Source organism: Microtus oregoni, unplaced genomic scaffold (assembly GCF_018167655.1).
Source record: "Microtus oregoni isolate MIOR12 unplaced genomic scaffold, Mior012 000016F_ref0000370, whole genome shotgun sequence".
Classification (NCBI taxonomy): Eukaryota; Metazoa; Chordata; class Mammalia; order Rodentia; family Cricetidae; genus Microtus; species Microtus oregoni.
This window is the reverse complement of record NW_024543075.1, coordinates 39,739,082-39,760,873: the sequence shown is the minus strand read 5'-3', so window position 1 is coordinate 39,760,873 and position 21,792 is coordinate 39,739,082. Positions and strand designations below refer to the sequence as shown.

Genomic DNA, 21,792 nt, shown 5'->3' with positions numbered 1-21,792 from the left:
GTTTCTCCCTCTATGGTACTTGAAAGCTTTGCTATGTATAGTAGTCTGAGCTGGTATCAGTAGACTATTAGAGTCTGCAAAATATCTGTCCAAGCCTCTCTGGGTTTTAGATTCTCAATTAAAAAGTTGGGTGTAATTCCAATAGGTCTGTGTTGTACTGATACCATGCTGTTTTCATTATTGTCACTCTGTAGTACACCTTGAAATAAGGGAGAGTGTTACCTTCAGCAGTTCTTTTATCATACAAAATTGTTTTAACTATCCTATGTGTTCCTGTTTCTGCTTGAAGCTGAAAATTGTCTTTCAAGGAGAAACTTTATAACATACTCAAAAACCTTCATTCAGAACACCGGACGGCGGAGGCGGCCGGAGGACGCCCTCCGCAGCTGGCAGGGACCGACAGGGACCAGCTGGGACCAGCTGGGACCGGAGCGGTAGCAGAGGACACAGGCCGCAGGTGGCGGGAACCGTGGTGGCAGCAGAAGCAGGCTGCAGGGACCGCGTGCAACACCGAGAGCAGATCACCTCACTACAATTAAATCAAAGAGGTAGGCCTTCGGTTGGGGAGGTCCCTGGCAAAGGAGGAGCCGGATCCTATTCCGGAAGACCCTTCTGAGGGGTGAGAGGGATCTTGGCCCCCGGCAGGAACCAGGAAACAGAGCAAGGGCATTTTGTAAGAGGAGCCCCTGGCCAGCAGGGAAACCTGAACCAGTTTTAACACACCCCTTAGATAGCATCGATAGGAGGAGATGGGCAGGTGCCAAGGCAAGAATTCACCCAATAATCTGAAAAACAGCATGAAAACACCAGAACCCAATGATCTTACAACAGAAGGTCTTCAACACCCTAACACAGAAGAAGTGGAAAAAATTGACTTTATGAAATCAATAGAGTCCCTTAAACAACATGTGAAAAATGCCCTTATAGAAATGGATGAGAAGTATAACCAAAAATTTGAAGAAATGAGTAAATACGTACATAATACCCTGGGAAACCAAGAAAGAATGATCAAACAGGTAATGGAAACAGTTCAAGAATTGAAAACTAAAATGGAAGCAAGGAAGAAAACACAAACTGAGGACCAGCTGGATATGGAAAATCTAAGTCAATGAGCAGAGCCTACAGAAACAAGCATAATCAATAGAATACAAGAAATAGAAGAAAGAATCTCAGATTCTGAGGACACCATAGAGAAAATAAATGCTCTGATCAAAGAAAACTGCAAAGCCAACAAATTCTCATCACAAAACATTCAGGAATTATGGGACACAATAAAAAGACCAAACCTAAGAATAATAGGAATAGAAGAAGGAGAAGAGTCACAGCTCAAAGGCCCAGAAAATATTTTGAACAAAATTATGGAAGAAAACTTTCCCAACATAAAGAAAGATATTCCTTTGAATATTCAAGAAGCATACAGAACATCAAACAGACTGGATCAAAGAAAAACATCCCCTCGCCATATAATATTCAAAACACAAAATATACAGGTTAAAGAAAGAATACTAAGAGCTCCAAAGGAGAAAGGCCAAGTAACTTATAAAGGTAAACCGATCAGACTTACACCTGATTTCTCTATGGAAACAATGAAAGCCAGAAGATCCTGGATAGAAGTACTGCAGAAGCTAAGAGACCATGGATGCAGGCCCAGAATACTATACCCAGCCAAGCTTTCGTTCACTATAAATGGAGAAAACAAGACATTCCAGGTGGTGGCACATGCCTTTAATCCCCGCACTCGGGAGGCAGAGGAAGATGGATCTCTGTGAGTTCGAGACCAGCCTGGTCTACAAGAGCTAGTTCCAGGACAGGCTCCAAAACCACAGAGAAACCCTGTCTCGAAAAACCAAAAAAAAAAAAAGAACAAATTTAAACAATACGTAGCCTGGAATACAGCCCTACAGAAAATAATAGAAGGAAAATCGCAACCCAAGGCATCCAACATTGCCAACACTGCATACAATAACTGAGGCATCTAGCGACCCTTCACTAGCACAACTCAAAGAAGGGAGACACACAAATTCTACTTCCAAAAACAATAAGAATATCCGGCGTTAACAACCACTGGTCATTAATATCACTTAATAATAATGGTCTCAATTCACCTATAAAAAGGCACAGGCTAAGAGATTGGATACGAACACAGGATCCAACATTCTGCTGTTTGCAAGAAACACATCTCAACCACAAAGACAGGCATCTACTCAGAGTAAAGGGTTGGGAAAAGTTCTTTCAAGCAAATGGTCCTAAGAAAAAAGCAGGTGTGGCCATATTAATTTCTAACAAAACTGACTTCAAACTAAAATAAATCAAAAGAGATCGAGATGGACACTTTATACTCATAACAGGAACAATTTTTCAGGATGAAGTCTCATCCTGAATATTTAAACCCCTAATATAAAAGCACCCACTTAGCCGGGCGGTGGTGGCGCACGCCTTTAATCCCAGCACTTGGGAGGCAGAGACAGGCGGATCTCTGTGAGTTCGAGGCCAGCCTGGTCTACAAGAGCTAGTTCCAGGACAGGCTCCAAAGTCACAGAGAAACCCTGTCTCAAAAAACAAAAAACAAACAAAAAAAATAAAAAATAAAAGCACCCACTTATGTAAAAGAAATATTACTAAAACACAAGCAGACATCAAACCACACACACTAGTAGTAGGAGACTTCAATACACCTCTCTCAGCAATGGACAGGTCAATCAGAAAGAAACCTGATAGAGAAGTAAGAGAACTACTGGAGGTAATGAAGCAAATGGACTTAACAGACATCTATAGAACATTCCACCCAAATAGGAAAGAATATACCTTCTTCTCTGCAGCTCATGGAACCTTCTCAAAAATTGACCACATACTCGGAAACAGAGGAAACCTCCACAGATGCAAAAACATATCAGTGTCCACCTGTGTCTGATCAGATCAGCACGGATTAAAGTTAGAATTCAACAACAATCCTACCTCCAGAAAGCCAACAAACTCATGGAAACTGAACAGTCAACTACTGAACCACACCAGGGTCAAGGAAGAAATCAAGAAAGAAATTAAAGTCTTCCTTGAATTTAATGAAAATAAAGGGACAACATACTCAAACCTATGGGACACTATGAAAGCAGTGCTAAGAGGAAAGTTCATAGCACTAAGTGCCCACTTAAAGAAAACAGAGAAAGCATACATTGGAGACTTAATAGCACACCTGAAAGCTTTTGAAAAAAAAGAAGCAGATGCGCCCAGAAGGAGCAGAAGACTGGAAATAATCAAACTGAGGGCTGAAATCAACAAAATAGAAACACAGAAAACAGTCCAAAGAATCATTGAAACAAAAAGTTGGTTCTTGGAGAAAATCAACAAGATCGACAAACCCCTATCCAAACTAATTAAACGGCAGAGAGAGAACACGCAAATAAATAAGATCAGAAATGAAAAGGGGGTCATAACCACAGACACAGAGGAAATTTGGAGAGTCATTAGATCTTACTACAAAAGCCTGTATGCCACAAAACTAGAAAATGCAAAAGAAATGGACTTTTTTTTAGATAAGTACCACATACCAAAGCTAAACCAAGACCAGGTGAACGATCTAAATAGACCTGTTAGTTGCGAAGACCTAGAAATCATTATCAAAAATCTCCCTTCCAAAAAAAGCTCAGGACCAGATGGTTTCAATGCAGAATTCTACCAGAACTTCCAAGAAGAGCTAAAACCTATACTCCGTAATGTATTTCACAATATAGAAACAGAAGAGACATTGCCAAATTCCTTTTATGAAGCTACAGTTACCCTAATACCAAAGCCACATAAAGACCCAACCAAGAAAGAGAATTACAGGCCTATCTCACTCATGAATATCGACACAAAAATTCTCAATAAAATGCTGGCAAACCGAATCCAAGAATAAATTAGAAAAATTATCCATCATGATCAAGTAGGCTTCATCCCAGAGATGCAGGGCTGGTTCAACATACACAAATCTATCAATGTAATCCACCATATAAATAAACTGAAAGAAAAAAACCATATGATCATTTCATTAGATGCTGAAAAAGCATTTGACAAAATTCAACACCCCTTTATGATAAAAGTCTTGGAGAGATTAGGGATACAAGGGTCATACCTAAATACAATAAAAGCTATTTACAGCAAGCTGACAGCTAACATTAAATTAAATGGAGAAAAACTCAAAGCAATCCCACTAAAATCAGGATTACGACAAGGCTGTCCCCTCTCTCCATACCTCTTCAATATAGTGCTTGAAGTTCTAGCAATAGGAATAAGACAACATAAGGGGATCAAGGGGATTCGTATAGGAAAAGAAGAAGGTAAGCTCTCGTTATTTGCAGATGACAGGATAGTATAAATAAGCAACCCCAAAAACTCTACCAAAGAACTCCTACAGCTGAAAAATACCTTTAGTAATGTGGCAGGATACAAGACCAACTCAAAAAAATCAGTGGCCTTCCTATACACTAAGGATAAGGAAACAGAGAGGGAAATTAGAGAAGCATCACCTTTCACGATAACCACAAATAGCATAAAATATCTTGGGGTAACTCTGACCAAGGATGTGAAAGATCTATTTGACAAGAACTTTAAGTCTTTGAAGAATGAAATTGAAGAGGACACCAGAAAATGGAAGGATCTCCCTTGCTCCTGGATTGGGAGGATCAACATAGTAAAAATGGCAATTCTACCAAAAGCAATCTATAGATTCAATACAATTTCCATCAAAATACCATCAAAATTCTTCACAGATCTGGAGAAGACAATAATCAACTTTATATGGAAAAACAAAACACCCAGGATAGCCAAAACAATCTTATACAAGAAATGATCGTCTGGAGGCATTACCATCCCTGCCTTCAAACTCTACTACAGAGCTACTGTATTGAAAACAGCTTGGTATTGGCATAAAAACAGAGAAGTCGACCAATGGAACCGAATAGAAGACCCTGACATTAACCCACAAACCTATGAACACCTGAATTTCGATAAAGGAGCTAAAAGTACACAATGGAAAAAAGAGAGGATCTTCAACAAATTGTGCTGGCAAAACTGGATGTCAACCTGTAGAAGAATGAAAACAGACCCATATCTATCACCATGCACAAAACTCAAGTCCAAATGGATTAAAGACCTCAATATCAGTCAGAACACACTGAAGCTGATAGAAGAGAAAGTGGGAAGTACTCTACAACACATGGGCACAGGAGACTGCTTCCTAAGTATAACCCCAGCAGCACAGACATTAAGGGTAACATTGAATAAATGGGACCTTCTGAGACTGAGAAGCTTCTGTAAAGCAAAGGACACTGTCGCTAAGACACAAAGGCAACCCACTGACTGGGAGAAGATCTTCACCAACCCCGCAGCTGACAAAGGTCTGATCTCCAATATATATAAAGTTCTCAAGAAACTAGATCATAAAAGGCTAATCAACCCAATTATAAAATGGGGCATTGAGCTGAACAGAGAATTCTCAACAGAAGAACTTCAAATGGCCAAAAGACACTTAAGGTCATGCTCTACTTTCTTAGCGATCAGGGAAATGCAAATCATGACAACTTTAAGATACCATCTTACACCTGTCAGAATGGCTAAAATAAAAATCACTAATGATAGCCTTTGTTGGAGAGGTTGTGGAGAAAGGGGTACACTCATCCATTGCTGGTGGGAATGCAAACTTGTGCAACCACTTTGGAAAGCAGTGTGGCGGTTTCTCAGGAAATTCAGGATCAACTTACCCCTGGACCCAGCAATACCACTCTTGGGAATATACCCAAGAGAGGCCTTATCATACATCAAAAGTATATGCTCTATGATGTTCATAGCAGCATTGTTTGTGATAGCCAGAACCTGGAAACAACCTAGATGCCCTTCAATAGAAGAATGGATGAAGAAAGTATGGAATATATACATATTAGAGTACTACTCAGCAGTAAAAAACAAGGGCTTTTTGAATTTTGCATGCAAATGGATGGAAATAGAAAACACTATCCTGAGTGAGGTAAGCCAGACCCAAAAAGAGGAACATGGGATGTACTCACTCATATTTGGTTTCTAGCCATAAACCAAGGACATTGAGCCTATAATTAGTGATCCTAGGGAAGCTAAATAAGGAGAACCCAAAGAAAAACATATAGGCATCCTCCTGACTATTAACCTTCCTCAGCCGATGAAAGGAGACAGAGACAGAGACCCACATTGGAGCACCCGACATAAGTCTCAAGGTCCAAATCAGGAGCAGAAGGAGAGAGAGCACGAGCAAGGAACTCAGGACCGCAAGGGGTGCACCCACACACTGAGACAATGGGGATATTCTATTGGGAACTCACCAAGGCCAGCTGGCCTGGGTCTGAAAAAGCCTGGGATAAAACCGGACTCTCTGAACATAGCGGACAATGAGGACTACTGAGAACTCAAGAACAATGGCAATGGGTTTCTGATCCTACTGCACGCACTGGCTTTGTGGGAGCCTAGGCAGTTTGGATGCTCAACTTACTAGACCTGGATGGAAGTGGGGGTTCCTTGGACTTCCCACAGGTCAGGGAACCCTGATTGCTTTTCGGGCTGAGGGGGAGGGGGGACTTATTTGGGGAAGGGGGAGGGAAATGGGAGGCGGTGGCAGGGAAGAAACAGAAATCTTTAATAAATAAATAAATTAAAAAAAACCTTCATTCAGAGAATACTGAATTTCCACACAGAGATTTCCTATCATATCTCCAGGTTGGAAACTTAATAAGAAACAGGTACAAAGGCAATTAGTCATTCCAAAGTCCAATCCTGTTAGGTGGCCATCCTTATCTATGGTAGTGTTGGTACCTCTGTCGCTATCATCTTCTGGACTTTGCACACACCACCATCTCTATGCATTTGGGTTTGCTGATACCAGTGACTGTTGAACCTTGTTTTTCATCTGTCCATATCACCTGCTCTAGCTGATGTATAACTCAGAATAGAGTTTAGCTTTTAATAGCATGTCCCTATGTAGCTTTTCAAATGCGTACCTGCACATTCCTTTTTGCAACTTCATGCAAGAATTTGTCCTTAAACTATAGAACGGTGTCTCTTTCCACTCATCCTTTCTCCATCTGAATATACTGCAATTTTACCATGAAATGGCTGTCTTTTGCCATATAAATGAAAGACAAAGACACTAGGCACATATAAATATTTTATGTTTTAAAATATTAATGACAGCCTTATTAGAGTTCTTAAATAACATATTAAAAATTAAGATATTAACTACAATTGGAAAGAAAACCACAGGAATAATGCAATAAAATGATTTTTTTTTGTTTGCTCTGTAGAGACATTTTAAATTGATAAACAGATAAAATAATTTGATATTTTAATGCTTTGTGGATTAAAGACTTTTTTTAAAGATACTAGCTTATAGTATGTGGAAATAGACCTTATATATAATTGTCATTTATCTATAATTGTTGCCCAACTAAATTACTTGCTTTAAATCATTACAAGATTAGAGCTCTTTCTGTTCTGATAGACCCAATTACTCAGTATTATCCGTAGCACTGCAACAGATTGCCAGCTGCAGCCTCACTTCTTTCTTGTCCACAGTTCCTGCGGATCCTACAAACCATCCACTCCTAACCTCATGCCCCATTTGTTGCAGTATCCCAACCTCTACCTCCAGAAGACATCTCCTGCTCAAACATAAACCATGACTGGCAAAAAACTTGGAAGGCCTCCTTTAGAACTTTTCCTCTCCCCTTCTCTGGTCCCCAAGACCCTATCCCTCAGTCTTGTCCCTAGTTCTGTAACAGATCACCAGCAGCACACAAACCATCCCTTCTATCCTCCTGCCACTCATCACTATATCTCAGCCTCCAACACAACAAACATTCTTTATGAACATGCCAGCTGAGAAGCCCAGAGAAAAACAGGCAACACACAGCCATCTGGGAAAACCTAGAGAGGAAACAGAAACCAGGAAACAAAACAGCCGTGCACCACAGAAACTCATAAATCAGTGCGTTGTTCTATAAACATCCCAAACCCAAACTAGAAGTCAGAATAAGAACATAATCAATAATATCCAGGACAACTGAACCCTGCGTGAGAGCCTGCTATGTCAACACAGCAGAGCCTGAATATTACAACGTAAATGAAACACAAGAAAAAGACCTTATGGGAGATGGGAAGAGAAAAGTGAGAAGGGGAGGATGGGGAAAGCTTGGGGGAATGGGACAGTTGGGATGAAGGAAGGGTGGATATGGGAGCAGGGAAGTATATATCTTAATTAAGGGAGCCATTTTAGGGTTGGCAAGAGACTTGACTCTAGAGGGGTTCCCAGGTGTCCATGGAAATGTCCCCAGCTAGTTCTTTGGGCAGCTGAGGAGAGGGAGCCTGAAATGGCCCTGTCCTATAGCCATACTGATGAATATCTTGCATATCACCATAGAACCTTCATCTGGTGATGGATGGAGATAGAGACAGACCCACATTGGAGCACTGAACTGAGCTCCCAAGGTCCCAATGAGGAACAGATGGAGGGAGAACCTGAGCAAGGAAGTCAGGACCGGGAGGGGTGCGCCCACCCACTCAGAAGGTGGGGCTGATATAATGGGAGCTCACCAAGGCCAGCTGGACTGGAACTGATGGAGCATGTGATCAAACCGGACTCTCTGAACGTGGCGAACAATGAGGGCTGACTGAGAAGCCAAGGAAAATGGCACTGGGTTTTGATCCTACTGCATGTACTGGCTTTGTGGGAGCCTTGTCTGTTTGGATGCTCACCTTCCTAGACCTGGATGGAGCGGGGAGGACCTTGGACTTCCCACAGGGCAGGGAACCCTGACTGCTCTTTGGACTGGAGAGGAAGGGGGAAGGGGAGGGAGAGGGAAGAAATGGGAAGAGGTAAAAAATTTTAATTAAAAAATAAATAAAAAGACCTTAAATCTAGCTATATTATGGCTATATTAAGGTTCTGAAAGAAGAAACTAAAAATTCCCAGGAAAGATGCAGGAAAATACAAACAATAAAATGAAATAAATTAATCCTTTTAAAAAAAAAGCCAACAAAATATAGACCAATAGTTAAAAAAAAAACAAACAAACGAATAAACCTGTTTGATACCTGAAAATGGAAATAGAAGCAATAAAGAAAAGACAAACTGGGCGAATCCTGAAAATGAAAAATTGATGAACTCAATTAGTAACTACAGAGGCAAGGTCACCAACAGAATACAAGACATGGAATAAAAAAATCTCTCTTAGGCATTGAAGATACAATAGAAGAAATGGGCACATCAGTCAAATAAAATGTTAAATCTAAAAAAAATTCTGGTATAAAACATAGACGAAATCTGGTGCACTATGAAAAGACCAACCGAAGAATAATAAACATGGTGGAAGAAAAAGAATACCAGGTCAAACCTCAAAATATTTTCAACAAAATCATAGATGAAAATCTTTTTAACTTAAAAAAGGAGGTGCCTATCAAGGTATAAGAAGCATTCAGAACTCTCGAAAGATTGGACCAGAAAAAAATATCCCCTTGCTACATAATAATCAAAACACTGAAAGTACAGATGAAAGAAAAAAATTCTAAAAGCTGCAAGGGAAAATTACCAAGTAACTTATAAAGGCAGACATATTAGGATTAAACCTGACTTTTAGAGTTTCAACCATGACTCTAAATAAGAGACCACAGATACCTACCCAAATTACTATATCCAGCAAAACTTACAATCACCATAGTTGGAGAAAATAAAATATTCCATTTAAGGCATATTTAAGTAATATCTATCTATAATTGCTACCCTACAGAAGGTACTAGAAAGAAAACTCCAACTAAAGGAGGTAAACTATGTCCATGAAAGCCCATGAAATAATCTCATACCTGCAAAACAAAAGAACAGACACATACACACACACACACACAAACACACACACACACACACACACACACACACACACACACAGAAACATACCACTTACATCACCACCAAGAACAATAACAACAAAATAGCAGGTATATAAGTTTCTTATTGCTGTTATTAAAAATAGTGTAATCAAAAATTATTCTCAGGTGCACCTAGAACATGCACTTTAAAAATAATATTCTTATTAATTCTTTGAAATTTTAAAACAATGTATTTTTTATCTACCTTCTCCATCCTTATCTCTGCTTTGACAGAACTTTGTGTTGTCATCTCCTCATAGAAGAGAAAGTAGGAAGTAGCCTGAAATGCATGGGCACAGGAGACCACTTCCTATGTATAACCCCAGTAGCACAGACAATAAGAGCAACAATGAATAAATGGGACCTCCTGAATCTGGGAAGCTTCTGTAAAGCAAAGGACACAGTCAATAAGATAAAAAACCAACCTACTGAATTGGAGAAGATTTTCACCAACCCCACATCAAAGGACTGATCTCCAGAATATATAAAGAACTCAAGAAACTAGACATTAAAATTCTAAATATTTTTTAAAAATGTGGTAGTGAACTAAACAGATATTTCTCAACAAAAGCATTTCAAATGGCCAAAAGATACTTAAGAACTTGTTCAACTTTTTTAGCTATCAGCGGAATGGAAATCAGACCAACTTTGAGATACCATCTTACACCTGTCACATTAGCTAAAATCAAAACACCAATGATAACATATGCTGGACAGGTTGTGGAGTATGGGGAATCACTTATCCATTGCTGGTGCGAATGCAAACTTGTGCAAACATTTTGGAAATCAGTATGGCATTTTCTCAGAAAATTGGGAGTCAACCTACCTCAGAATCCAGCAATACCAAGAGATGCCCACTCATACTACAAAAGCATTTGTTCAACTATGTTTATAGCCGCATTATTTGTAATAGCCAGAATGTGGAAACAGCCTAGATGCCCCTCAATGGAAAAATGGATAAAGAAAGCATGGCACATATACACATTAGAGTACTACTCAGTGGTAAAAAGAATGACATTTTGAATTTTGCATGCAAATGGATGGAAGTAGAAACACTTTCCTGAGTGAGATAACCCCGACCCAAAAATATGAATGTGGTATGTACTCACACATTAGTGGATTATTAGCCATAAACAAAGGACATTGAGTCTATAGTTCATGATGCTAGAGAAGCTAAGAAATAAGGTGAATCCACCTGGCAATTGAATACAGACAAGATCACCGGGCAAAAGTTTGGAGCATGGGGGTGGGAGGTGGAGGGAAGTGGAGACAGGGAGGGAGGGGCAAGAAGGGGAGGAGTGGGGATAGTTTGGGGGAATCCAATAGTTGAGATGGAGGAAGGAAGGATATGGGAGCAGGGAAGGACATATCTTAATATAGGGAGCCGTTTTGGGGTTGGCAAGAGGCTTGGCTCTGAAGGAGCTCCCAGGAGTCCACTAGGATGACTCCAGTGGGGACCCTGGGCAGTGGAGGAGAGGGTCCTTAACTGGCCTTGACCCATAGTCAGACTGATTATTATCTTGAATATCAGCATAGAACCTTCATCCAGCAACAGATGGAGACAGAGACAGAGACCCAAATCAGAGCACTGGACTGAGATCCCAGCATTCAGTTGAAGAAATAAAGGAGGGAGAATGTGAGCAAGGAAGTCAGGACCACAAGGGGTTGGTCCATCCACTGAGGCAGTGTGCCTGAGCTAATAGGAACTCACCAACTCTAACTGGACTGGGACTGAAGGAGCATGGAATCAAACTGGTCCCTTTAAATATGGTTGACAGTAGGGGCAGACTGAGGGACCAATGACGATGGTACTGGGATTTGTCTCTTCTGCATATACTGGTTTTGGGGATCCTATTCTCTTTACATGCATACCTTTCCAAGCCTGGATGTAGTAGGGAAGGCCTTGGACTTCCCACAGGGCAAGTGGCTTGCCCTCTATTAGGACTGTAGGGGAGTGGGGGCAGGGTGTGTGGAGGAGAGGGAAAGAAGTGTGAAGAGGGGAGGAAGTAGAAATTTAAACTGGTATTATTTTTAAAGTAATAAAAAAATAACAGAACTGAAGAGTTAAGAAAAGGACCACATATAAGAGAAAAATAAGACATTAGACCTTCTGAGCCTGAGTTATCTCCCTCAGTATAATTTTTGTATTTCCTGGAAAACTTTATTCTTTAGAAGCTAATAAAATTCCATTATGCATGTAAAAAAACATTGTCATTCATATCTCTCTTTCCCCCAAAAAACCACTATCAAACAAAATAAAGAAAACAACAAAAATAATGCATGAAAACACCCTAAGAATACTAAAACAAGTGAAAATCAATATAAACAAGTAAAAAACCCATAAAGACAAAAAATGTCCACATAAAACAAAACGAGACAAAAAGTCCACATAAATATCATTGAGTTTGTTTGTTGTTCATCAAACAAACTAGACTAGGTGTGGAGTCTGCCTGCAGTGGAGATAATACACCCAGTGGGACTCCACTGGAAAATAGTGATTTTCCTTGGATAGCAAGTATCAGTTGCAGACAGCTTCTTTTTTTAATTGATTTTTATTGAGCTATACATTTTTCTCTGTTCCCCTCCCTGCCTCTCCCCTCCCATTCAACCCTCTCCCATGGTCCCCGTGCTCCCAATTTACTCAGGAGACTTGTCTTTTTCTACTTCCCATGTAGATTAGATCTATGTAAGTCTCTTTTAGAGTCCTCATTTTGTCTAAATTCTCTGGGATTGTGATTTGTAGGCTCGTTTTCTTTGGTAGACAGCTTCTTAATTTTTCTTGCAATACTGTGTCCAATTTCCCCCTCCGGGCTAGGACCCTGTCAGGCTTGAAGCTGAACAGATCTTGTGTACAGCGACAGTCTCTGTGAGTTCACATGTGCATCAGCCCTGTGATGTTTCTCAGGTACTCTTTCTTGGAGTTATGTTTCAACTCTAGATCTTACAATCTCTTGGCCTCCTCTTTAGCATAGCTCTGAGTCTCAATGAGAAGGATTTGATGAACATGTGCCATTTAGGACTGAGTGCTCTTAGGTCTCTCCCTCTCTGCACATTGTCCACTTGTAGGTCTCTGTGTTAATTCCCTTGTACTATAAGAAGCTTCTCTGATGCAGGTGGAGCAAAGAACTGATCTATGTGAATAGCAATAATTTTATCATCATGTTACTTTATATACAATTTACAATAATGGTAATAGGTGTTCTCATAGGCCTAAGGCCTATCTAGTATCAGATTCTAGGCCTTTTTAGCAGTGTCAAGTATGGATCCACTCATGGAAAGGGTCTTAAACTCAATCATGAAGTGTTTGGTTAATCCTACAACATTTGTGTTACTATTGCAGGTGTACAACTTGCAGGCATGTCACTGTTATAGGTGATAGAGTTTGAGCTATGTACTCCAGGTTTCAATACTAATATTTGTGATTTGTGTTTATTTTCAATGATCAACAGAAAAATACAAAGATATAATGGAAAAAGAGTAATAATATAATAAGAAAAACTAGGTATTTTTTTATTTTCCCCTTATTTGTGTGAAAATCTTTCCTGAATCCATGGCTTTGTTCTGAGTAAATGTTGACTGTTTTTTCCAGAAGAGAGGCTATTTAAATTGCTCTACTTTGACAACCTTAATAATTAATAACGGTTGATACAACGAAAATTAGCAAAGTTTTCCCATAATTAGAGTGGGTGAAAACATCTATTTAAACTAATTTAATGTAGTATTTCCTCAGATGTATTTGCTGGTTGAGTTTCCCACCCAGTTGTTCTAAAGGACTCTGTCACAGCCAGAAATACTAGCATCTCCTTCTAAAGAGACAACTTTTTCCAAGTCACTAAATATTTAAATGCATACTAGAAATAATCAAGTATGAAAGAGGATTTTGAATGGATACTGATTTTATCATACATTCTCATGTTTAGCACATTATGTTTAAGCAGAAGAAAGCAAAGGAGAAAAGGGTTTTTCTTAGAAGAAAATCTTCAAATATTGAAATGTTAATTAATTTGTTTTTACTTATTTCATTTTAAAGGTAGAACCTTGAAGAAGCTACCTAAATTGCCATTAGCCTAATGTGAAATTTGTGTGGCAGTGCTAATGTTCTGTGTGTGGCAAATACTGTTTTTTCAAGTCATTAAGTACTTCTTCCTTTGTGATTTTGGTCCATGAATCTGGAATAGTACCTAAGTCTGTAAAATTTTTTCCATAATTCTTTTCTAGCTCTGATCTGAAGTGACAGATAAACCATTTCTAATATGGCTGGGTAGATGAGTCTGGGGTGATGATCCATGTGGCAAAATCACCTCCTGCTGCTCGATATTTCTTGTATGGGAACCACTGGACGTCATTTAAAGTAAATGTATTGTTACTTGCTACAGAAATAGTACAGCAGTTAATGTCAAAGTAATCAGTATTATGATAATACCATCCATTGACAGCCCGAGGACGGTGGAATGGCACACTGTGGTCTCCAGCATGCTCGGGAATGGTGTTGGTACAAATTGCTTTACAAAAAGGACACTGCTTCCAGCAGCCACAGAGATGCTCAGAGAGAATTTTCTCAATGTCAGGAACCATTTCATCTATGGGCTTACTTGAGCAGTACTCTTCAACTTTTCTCAGTGCAGGATCCAAAGCTACACTCATGGCTTCTTTGAGAAACTCAGCGTCCTTTATCTCCTGGTGCTCGATGCTTATGAGGTCTCTTCTTGGAAAGATCAGGTGGCTCCCTAGGTGATCACAGAACAAATCCAACCAGTGAGAAGCAGTGCTGCTTTCATTTGCTACTTCTGTGGTCTTATGAATGGCAGAGAGGATGGCATTCTTTATGTCTTCTAGACTTATTTTTAAAAAAGTCTTTATTTTTTCACCTTCCTTTTTTGAACAGTGTCTTCTAATGTGGTCTCTAATGTATTCCCTGAAAAAGGATTCTGGATGATGAATGTACTGCCAATACTTATCAAAGTTTTCTTTTTCTGCCAGAGAAATGAGAACATGTTTCTCCAGGTTAGCCCTGTTTCCAATAAATTCAGCACATGTGATTCTCATGTCCCCAGCTACTTTAAGGCCCATTTTTTCCCATATTGTGGCAGAGATAGCAGGAGTGAGCTTGAGCCAGAGAAAAAGATGTGACAGAGTTGGCACTTTGGCAGGAGATCTTAAAACTCGTGAAGAAATTGTCTTTCTTGCTCCCCAGATAGTTCACAGGATCATTTGCTCTTTTAAAAGCCTTATGCTTTTCTTTGAAACTCTTAGGTGCTCTTTGGAATAGGCACAATGATAAGTCAATGGTGTAGTCTCTGGTAAATGTGTATTCTTCCTCAGGGGAAACAGATTTCAGTTCATTTCCTATTATCATCAGAATTTCATGAAAATCATGCTGACTGTAATCACGCTTTTGCTTCCAAATGTTTTTAATTATTTCATCAATTTTTAAATAAATGTTGTTGGTAGTTTTATTAATTGACTCTTTATGGCAAGTTTCTAATCTTTTTGAAATTATATAACACCTTTTTTTTTATTTGGACATGCTTGTCATTATTGATGTCAAACATTTCCCCATTCTTTTTCTTTAGTCTTTCTGAAATATTTTTGTCCTTTTTAAAACACTATAGGAAAAAGTTTTTAGCGTCTGAATCAATGTCAGGCTCTGTGACAAGGGGTACAGTAGAAGACACTTTGTAGATCCAACTTGTCCAAATTTGATTGAATTTCTCACGGAACTCTTTATCACTTAATTCTTTACCCTTCACATCTAAAGCCAACTCCTGGCTCCTCTCTAACAGTTCATTTTCATATTCTTGACTTTCGTTTATCTAGTTTTTCTTGGCTTTGTTTAAGACTGAAGAGCTCATTGCATTTCTTTCTGGTATCTGAAATAAGTGCATCTTTAAGCATTAGTAGCCTATTTTCAAAAGTTGCTTTCCATTGATCCAATGTTTCACTATCTGGGTCTTCTTTAAAATACATGTCAAATTTTTTCTTGATGGTTTCATATTTTGTACTTACTGGACCCTCCAGGGTATTAGTTATGAGAGTCAGGATTTTCCCATTCTGAATCTGATTGTTCGACTGATTCTGTAAGTCCAGAACATGGCTCCTCAGCTCCCAGGTCCAGTGGTTATACATGGATTCCAGTTTACTCATGGCTATGACCTCTTGGGTATTCCTTAAACTAAAAATGAAATTCTCACTGACCAGGGCTTTCCATAAATCCTGAACTCGGAATTTTACATCTGAATTCTTCATGATCCTTCCCTGGGATTCCTGCTGGGCAGTCCTAAGAATCCCAGTTTTCAACTCCTGGACATTGTAGCTATAGTGAGGATTGGGAGGAGCCATTGGTGGATTGCCATCCCAGAGGTGAGCAAAGTAGTAGACATGACTATTGACATCAAATCTAATTACATCGCTGAAGTGGGTTATTTTTGAGCACTCTTCCTGTTCAGCAGCTAATGCTTTCATCTCATCCAGTCTCTGTTCCAATCTCCTTTGGCCTTCAATGTTTTGGTATTTAGCTGTAACTTCTCCCACATTCTGATGGACAAAGATGCAACTGGGGGAGATTTTCACTTGTTTCATTCTCAAAAAGGCCTGGACAACAATTTGTAGGATATCCTGCATCTCTGATGGATTTCCCCCCAAAAATATTGATCAGAGTCTAGTTTGCAAGGCGATTGACAAATGTTGCCAACTCATTGTCCCAATTCTGAGATTTGTTGTTGAGTTCTGGAGCCCAAAGTCCTTCTGTGTCTACAACAAGCACAAAATCAAAGCCAAGTTCCTCTGTAAATGTCTCTTCCACCTTCAGGAGCTGCATGTAGTCCCCCTTGGTGCACCTGCCTGCACTGGCTGTGAACTCCAACCCAAACATTGCATTCAGTAGGGTGGACTTACCTGAGCTCTGTAGGCCAAGGACAGAGAGAACAAACAACCTTTTGTCTCCAACTTTCTCTGAGATCCTGTCAAAAACAGCTGCCACCCACTTTAGAGGCACATGTGAAGCATCCCCATCCATCAGCTCAATGGGAACACCAGCCACCATCAGATCTGCAGCAATCTGGGGGAGATGGAAAAAAAGGCTGTCTCTAGAGGAAGAAATTTATCCCAGAGCTTCATATATCTGGGCAACTTCTCAGAGAAGATGCTCAATTCCTAAAGTGCAGTTAAGAATCTCGGTAGAGTTGGCTTCTTTATGATTCTGCCAGAGTGTCAGGGAGCTGCTCTTTTGTGCTTTCTGCTTTTCTGCCTGTACCTGTTACCACAAATATTGTTGTTTTCCATGTAAAATCTCCAAGTGTTCCATAATTAGATTTTCCAAAACCACATTTAACCAGTATAAGAAGTAGAATTTTAGGTTATTTTCTGAGTCTTCTTTGAGAATGTGTAGGACAGATTTCATGAAATCATTGAGAGGGAAGGCCTTTTTAAACTGCTGCCACCGTATTTTTTGTTTTTCTTTCTCAATGTCACTCTTGTGTTGTTCAATGCTCCGATGCCCTTTTACTTACAGATGATAGAGTTCTTTGTGCTTCTACACCAATGGTGTCACAGTTTTCCCTGAAGGGGCAGCAAGTTTTCTTTTATCTGAGGTTCCTGAATTGCTCTAGGAATTTACTATTTGTCAGTGCTTTTTCTTTCACCTCCTTCAATGCTCTTTGGTATTCATCAATCATGAATCCTTGTTTTAGAGCGATTTATGAACAGTCTTCTATACTGAGAGCAGTGCCAGAGACTTCTAGTAAATGTTCAATGGCAGTTGTGAGTTCTACTGTTAATTCTACTTCATTTCTATTCCTAATGCCAATCCTCACACTTCTACCTGAATTATTAGTCATGAATTTTTCCTTTTCATCAATCAGACATATCACAGGTTTTGATGACTGCCACAGGTCTCTGACAAGGTTTTAGTTTTCTTTATTGTTATCAGAAGCTGACATGAGGATCACAATGAGAGAAGAGACATCCTGCAGGAAGCTGAGTTGTTGTCTATGTTCTTTGGAATCTCCATGAAGATTGGTGAAGGCCACACACTTATCAAATGTGTCCTCACCTTGACCCCAGAACAGAACCAGGAGATTTCCACCACTCCCTCCATCAGGAGACAGTCTTTGCAGCTTCCTCTGCAGTGTCTGTGAAAAAACACGTTGTGTTTACGTTTATTGAGGAGAGAGTTCATGATCTGAGATTTGGAAGCAGAGAGGCTATTTCCAATTCTAATGAAGGACACAGTGAGGGTAGAGACACAGCACATCTGTTGATTCCTGTGATTGTAACTTTTGTCCTGTGGTAATTTACTTGACTCTTGCCAGCTTCTCCTGATTTGTCTGAGAGACCAGAGAGAAAATTCCATCTCAAAAGTGGTGGGATTTGGCACCACAAGGGGAATTACAAATTGACAAATGTAAAGTTTGGACAAAATGTATTGTCTGGCAAGATCATCTGCACAGTGGAAAACGGCCATCTGGATGTCCATTGGGTGAATGTGGGGCTGGGATTCAGAGGGTGAACAATTAATGACTTCATCATTGTCATCAAACAGCTCTTTGTACAGATCAACAACATCATTTTCCTGGTTGGAGGGAACTACAGAGTCTTGGGCGTCTGCATTTCCATCATTTTTGAAGACCAGATGTCTGAACCCACAATCTAACATCAATAACTTTTGGAGGAAATTGATGGGAAGTTCCTGTTCATATCTTGGCTGTGTATTGTACACAGAAGTCTCATCGATCAGATGGAAGTCAGATCTGCTCATCCTTTTTGGGTAGTAATGTTCTAGACCCAGACATTGGAGTAAGTCTAGAAAAGGTCCTTTTCCTATCACCTCTTTTTCATTTCTATCATCATTTTTTCCCAAGTTTCTTCCTTTTATTCAGGAGACCTTGCAATTGCTTTTTTACCTCATCCATTTGCAAAGAAGAGATGGTGTCTACATAGTTCCCATCAATGAGTAATCTCAAATTATTCTCTAGATTCTCCCAATCATGATCTGTTCCAAACTTTCTGAGAAGATGTGCAACTTTAGTATAAAGTAAGTGCTCCATATGCTGCCTTCTTAATGTCATGGGTTGTGTTTTTTTTCTCCTGGAGAAATGGCTATAATTCCAAATGTGGTGGTCAGTGCTTTGAGCACTAGGAATGCCTGTGCCCTGTCAGTGCAGATAGTTTTGAGCCCCCGATATCTGTGTTGGATAGTTTGTGTTTCATCCAGTAGGAAGTTTATCTCAGCACACCCCAGGAGAGGCTGGAAAACATTGCTTTCCAGCTGATAGCCTGCACCTGCTGCAATGCAGAGTAATAGCAGCTGCATGTCTGGCTGCTCTGCTTCTCTGAGATAGTTCAACAAGGAGCTAAGAGTTGTGGCGACATCACAGGTAGCCTTTCTTTGAGCTTCTTCCACTGTTTCTGGGGATTCAGATGTGATGTTTGCTTTTGTGAATGATTTTTGAATTTCTTTTAAAATCTTTAAAAATTCAGACAGTTCAGTGATTTTAACTTGCTGTTCCTCTGACTCTGTCTGGTATATCCACTGCATGATTGACTTCACCTGAGGAAAGTTTTTCACTTTGTAGACAAGAGGTTCAAGAAGTTTGGGAAACTGAGATTTAATAAACTGAGATTTTTAATGTAAGAACTTTTACAAAAGTTGACAGTGCTTATGAGAAAATTCTCTAGATTACAATTTGTGAGGTATGTATTAATCCAAACATCATAACCTTTTGTTTTGTGTGCCAATGCTTGCATAAAATCCATCAGGTAGTTAAGCTTTTCTTCAGCGTCAGAAACCTTCCAGGATTTCACATCATCCAGGAAATGTCCTGCTTCCTTTATTGTACTCAGTATAACTTCTTCATCCTGAATGTGGGCAGCTGTAGTAATTAGGGGCGGCACGGGGCTGCGTTCCCAGCACCCCGGCCGCCTGCTCGGCTTGCTTATGCCCGAAATAACAACACACAAACTGTATTCATTTAATCACTGCTTGGCCCATTTCTATCTAGCCTCTTCTAAGCTAATTCTCACATATTAATTTAGCCCATTTCTAATCATCTGTGTTGCGCCCCTAGGTGCGCTTACCGGGAAGATTCTAGCCTATGTCCATCCTGGGTTGGAGCTTCATAGCGTGTGTCTGCCCAGGAGCCAGGAGCATGGTGTCTCTCTCAGGCGTCTGCTCCCGAGAGGAGAGCAGTCGAGTCTGACCTCACTTCCTCTTCCTCCCAGCATTTTCTTCTGTTTACTCCACCCACAGGGCCAAGCAGTTTCTTTATTGCTTAACCAATGAAATCAACAGATTGATATATGACACTCCCACATCAGGCAGCAAGGCCTGTCAGAGCAGAGTAATTTTCTACCAGGCAGCTAGCCACCAGAAAGGAGTTTTGAAAATCACTATTGTGGTTATACAGGATGATATCCCAAATGGGTACCAGCTGAAGTTCTCAGTCAACGACACACCAGGTTTTGTTGCTGGCAAGAAGACCAGTTGTCCACTGAACAATTCCATTTTTTTCTGATGCTCCACCTATCTGGGAGACAGATAATTGGACTTTGATTTGGAGCTGTTGATCAGTTGAAATTTTGTAGAATCTAACTGAGTGTGAGTCTGATGCTGTCATCCCTCCCTCAACTTCAACTTCAAAGCCACTGTAGCTCCCCTTTATGTAACCATCCAAGGACTCTGCTGTCTGATGCTTCACATGACCCAACTGGTCACTTCTGAAACCCTCTGAAATGGCCTTCCAGCAGTAGATTCCCCCAAGTTTCAGAGTGCCTTGATTAGCATGAGAGCCAAATCTGTTGAAGAAATTTTCAGTCCTGTTCCTGACTACAAGGAATCTGTCTAGTCCTTCAGTGTGTTCCAGTTGTTCTTCAATGATTTTCAATTCCTTGAGAGCAGTGGTGGAGAGCTGGAGTTGATTGTTGCAAAAGTGGAAGGAGGCTAATGGGTTGTAGCTGAACATCGATAAGCAGAAATAAGTGTGATTAGAATGTTACTAGTGGACATCTTTTTACTTGGCTTGTTTGAATTTATCCATTCCTCCTTCCAAATTAAATCCCCAGCCTCCACCCCTGGTTGACAGTGTTAACCTGAGACCGAACTTCTCCACAGTTTCAGTGAACAGGGATTCTTCTTCAGAAGATGTGAATTCTTTTGCTTCCATTCGTTTTCCTTGCTCAGATCCATAGAGGAATAATTTGTTTTGGGACCCTGAGTAGCTTTTTTCTCCTCATTAGCGGGTCTTTTTGGTTGTAGGTGTTATAAATTCCCTGCAGGGCCAGACCATTAGATGTGAATCTTATTAGGTCTCGATCTGAGAAATTTTGACTATTTGGTAGTATCTGTTCTATGTGGCTGAGATGTCTCTCCATTATTTCTGTGATGTCTTTTAGGGGCACTTCAGGCCCTGGCCAGCACTCTTCAGGGATTTTTATTGCTTGCCTCAGTTCTGCTTCTTTCCTCTTCACTTGCTCTTCCTGTCTGCTTTTCCCTTTTGAATGCAAGGCCCTCAGTTCCTGCAGTGCCTGTTCTGCCTGCCCCTGTCTCTTGTTCATCATCTCCCCTGGAGTCTCCTGGAACTCTGCAACACTGTGTGACTGTGAGAGGTCAAGCAGCTTCTCCAGAGCCTTTTCTTCCCGTGTGTATTGTGTCTGGGACTTCAGCTTCTGGAGGTCTTGTTCTTCTAAGTGTTGTAAAGCCTGGGCACAGGTCACACCCAAGCTTTCCTGAAGCTTAGGCAGCCAGTAGTCAACAGACAACCCCACTTCTGTCAGCATCTCCTGAAGATTTTGCCTTCTTCTAGGCTGAGGCTCAGCAGGCATGCACTTTGTTGTTTCCATTGCTCTGTGAAGAACAGATACTTATTTAGCCTGTCTCAA

The 21,792-nt window shown here is 40.2% G+C and overlaps 1 pseudogene; it reads right to left on the bottom strand.

The window, feature by feature from the left end:
* Window positions 1–341: 341 nt before the first annotated feature.
* Window positions 342–21,753, bottom strand: LOC121457380 (annotated as a pseudogene).
* Window positions 21,754–21,792: the final 39 nt, after the last annotated feature.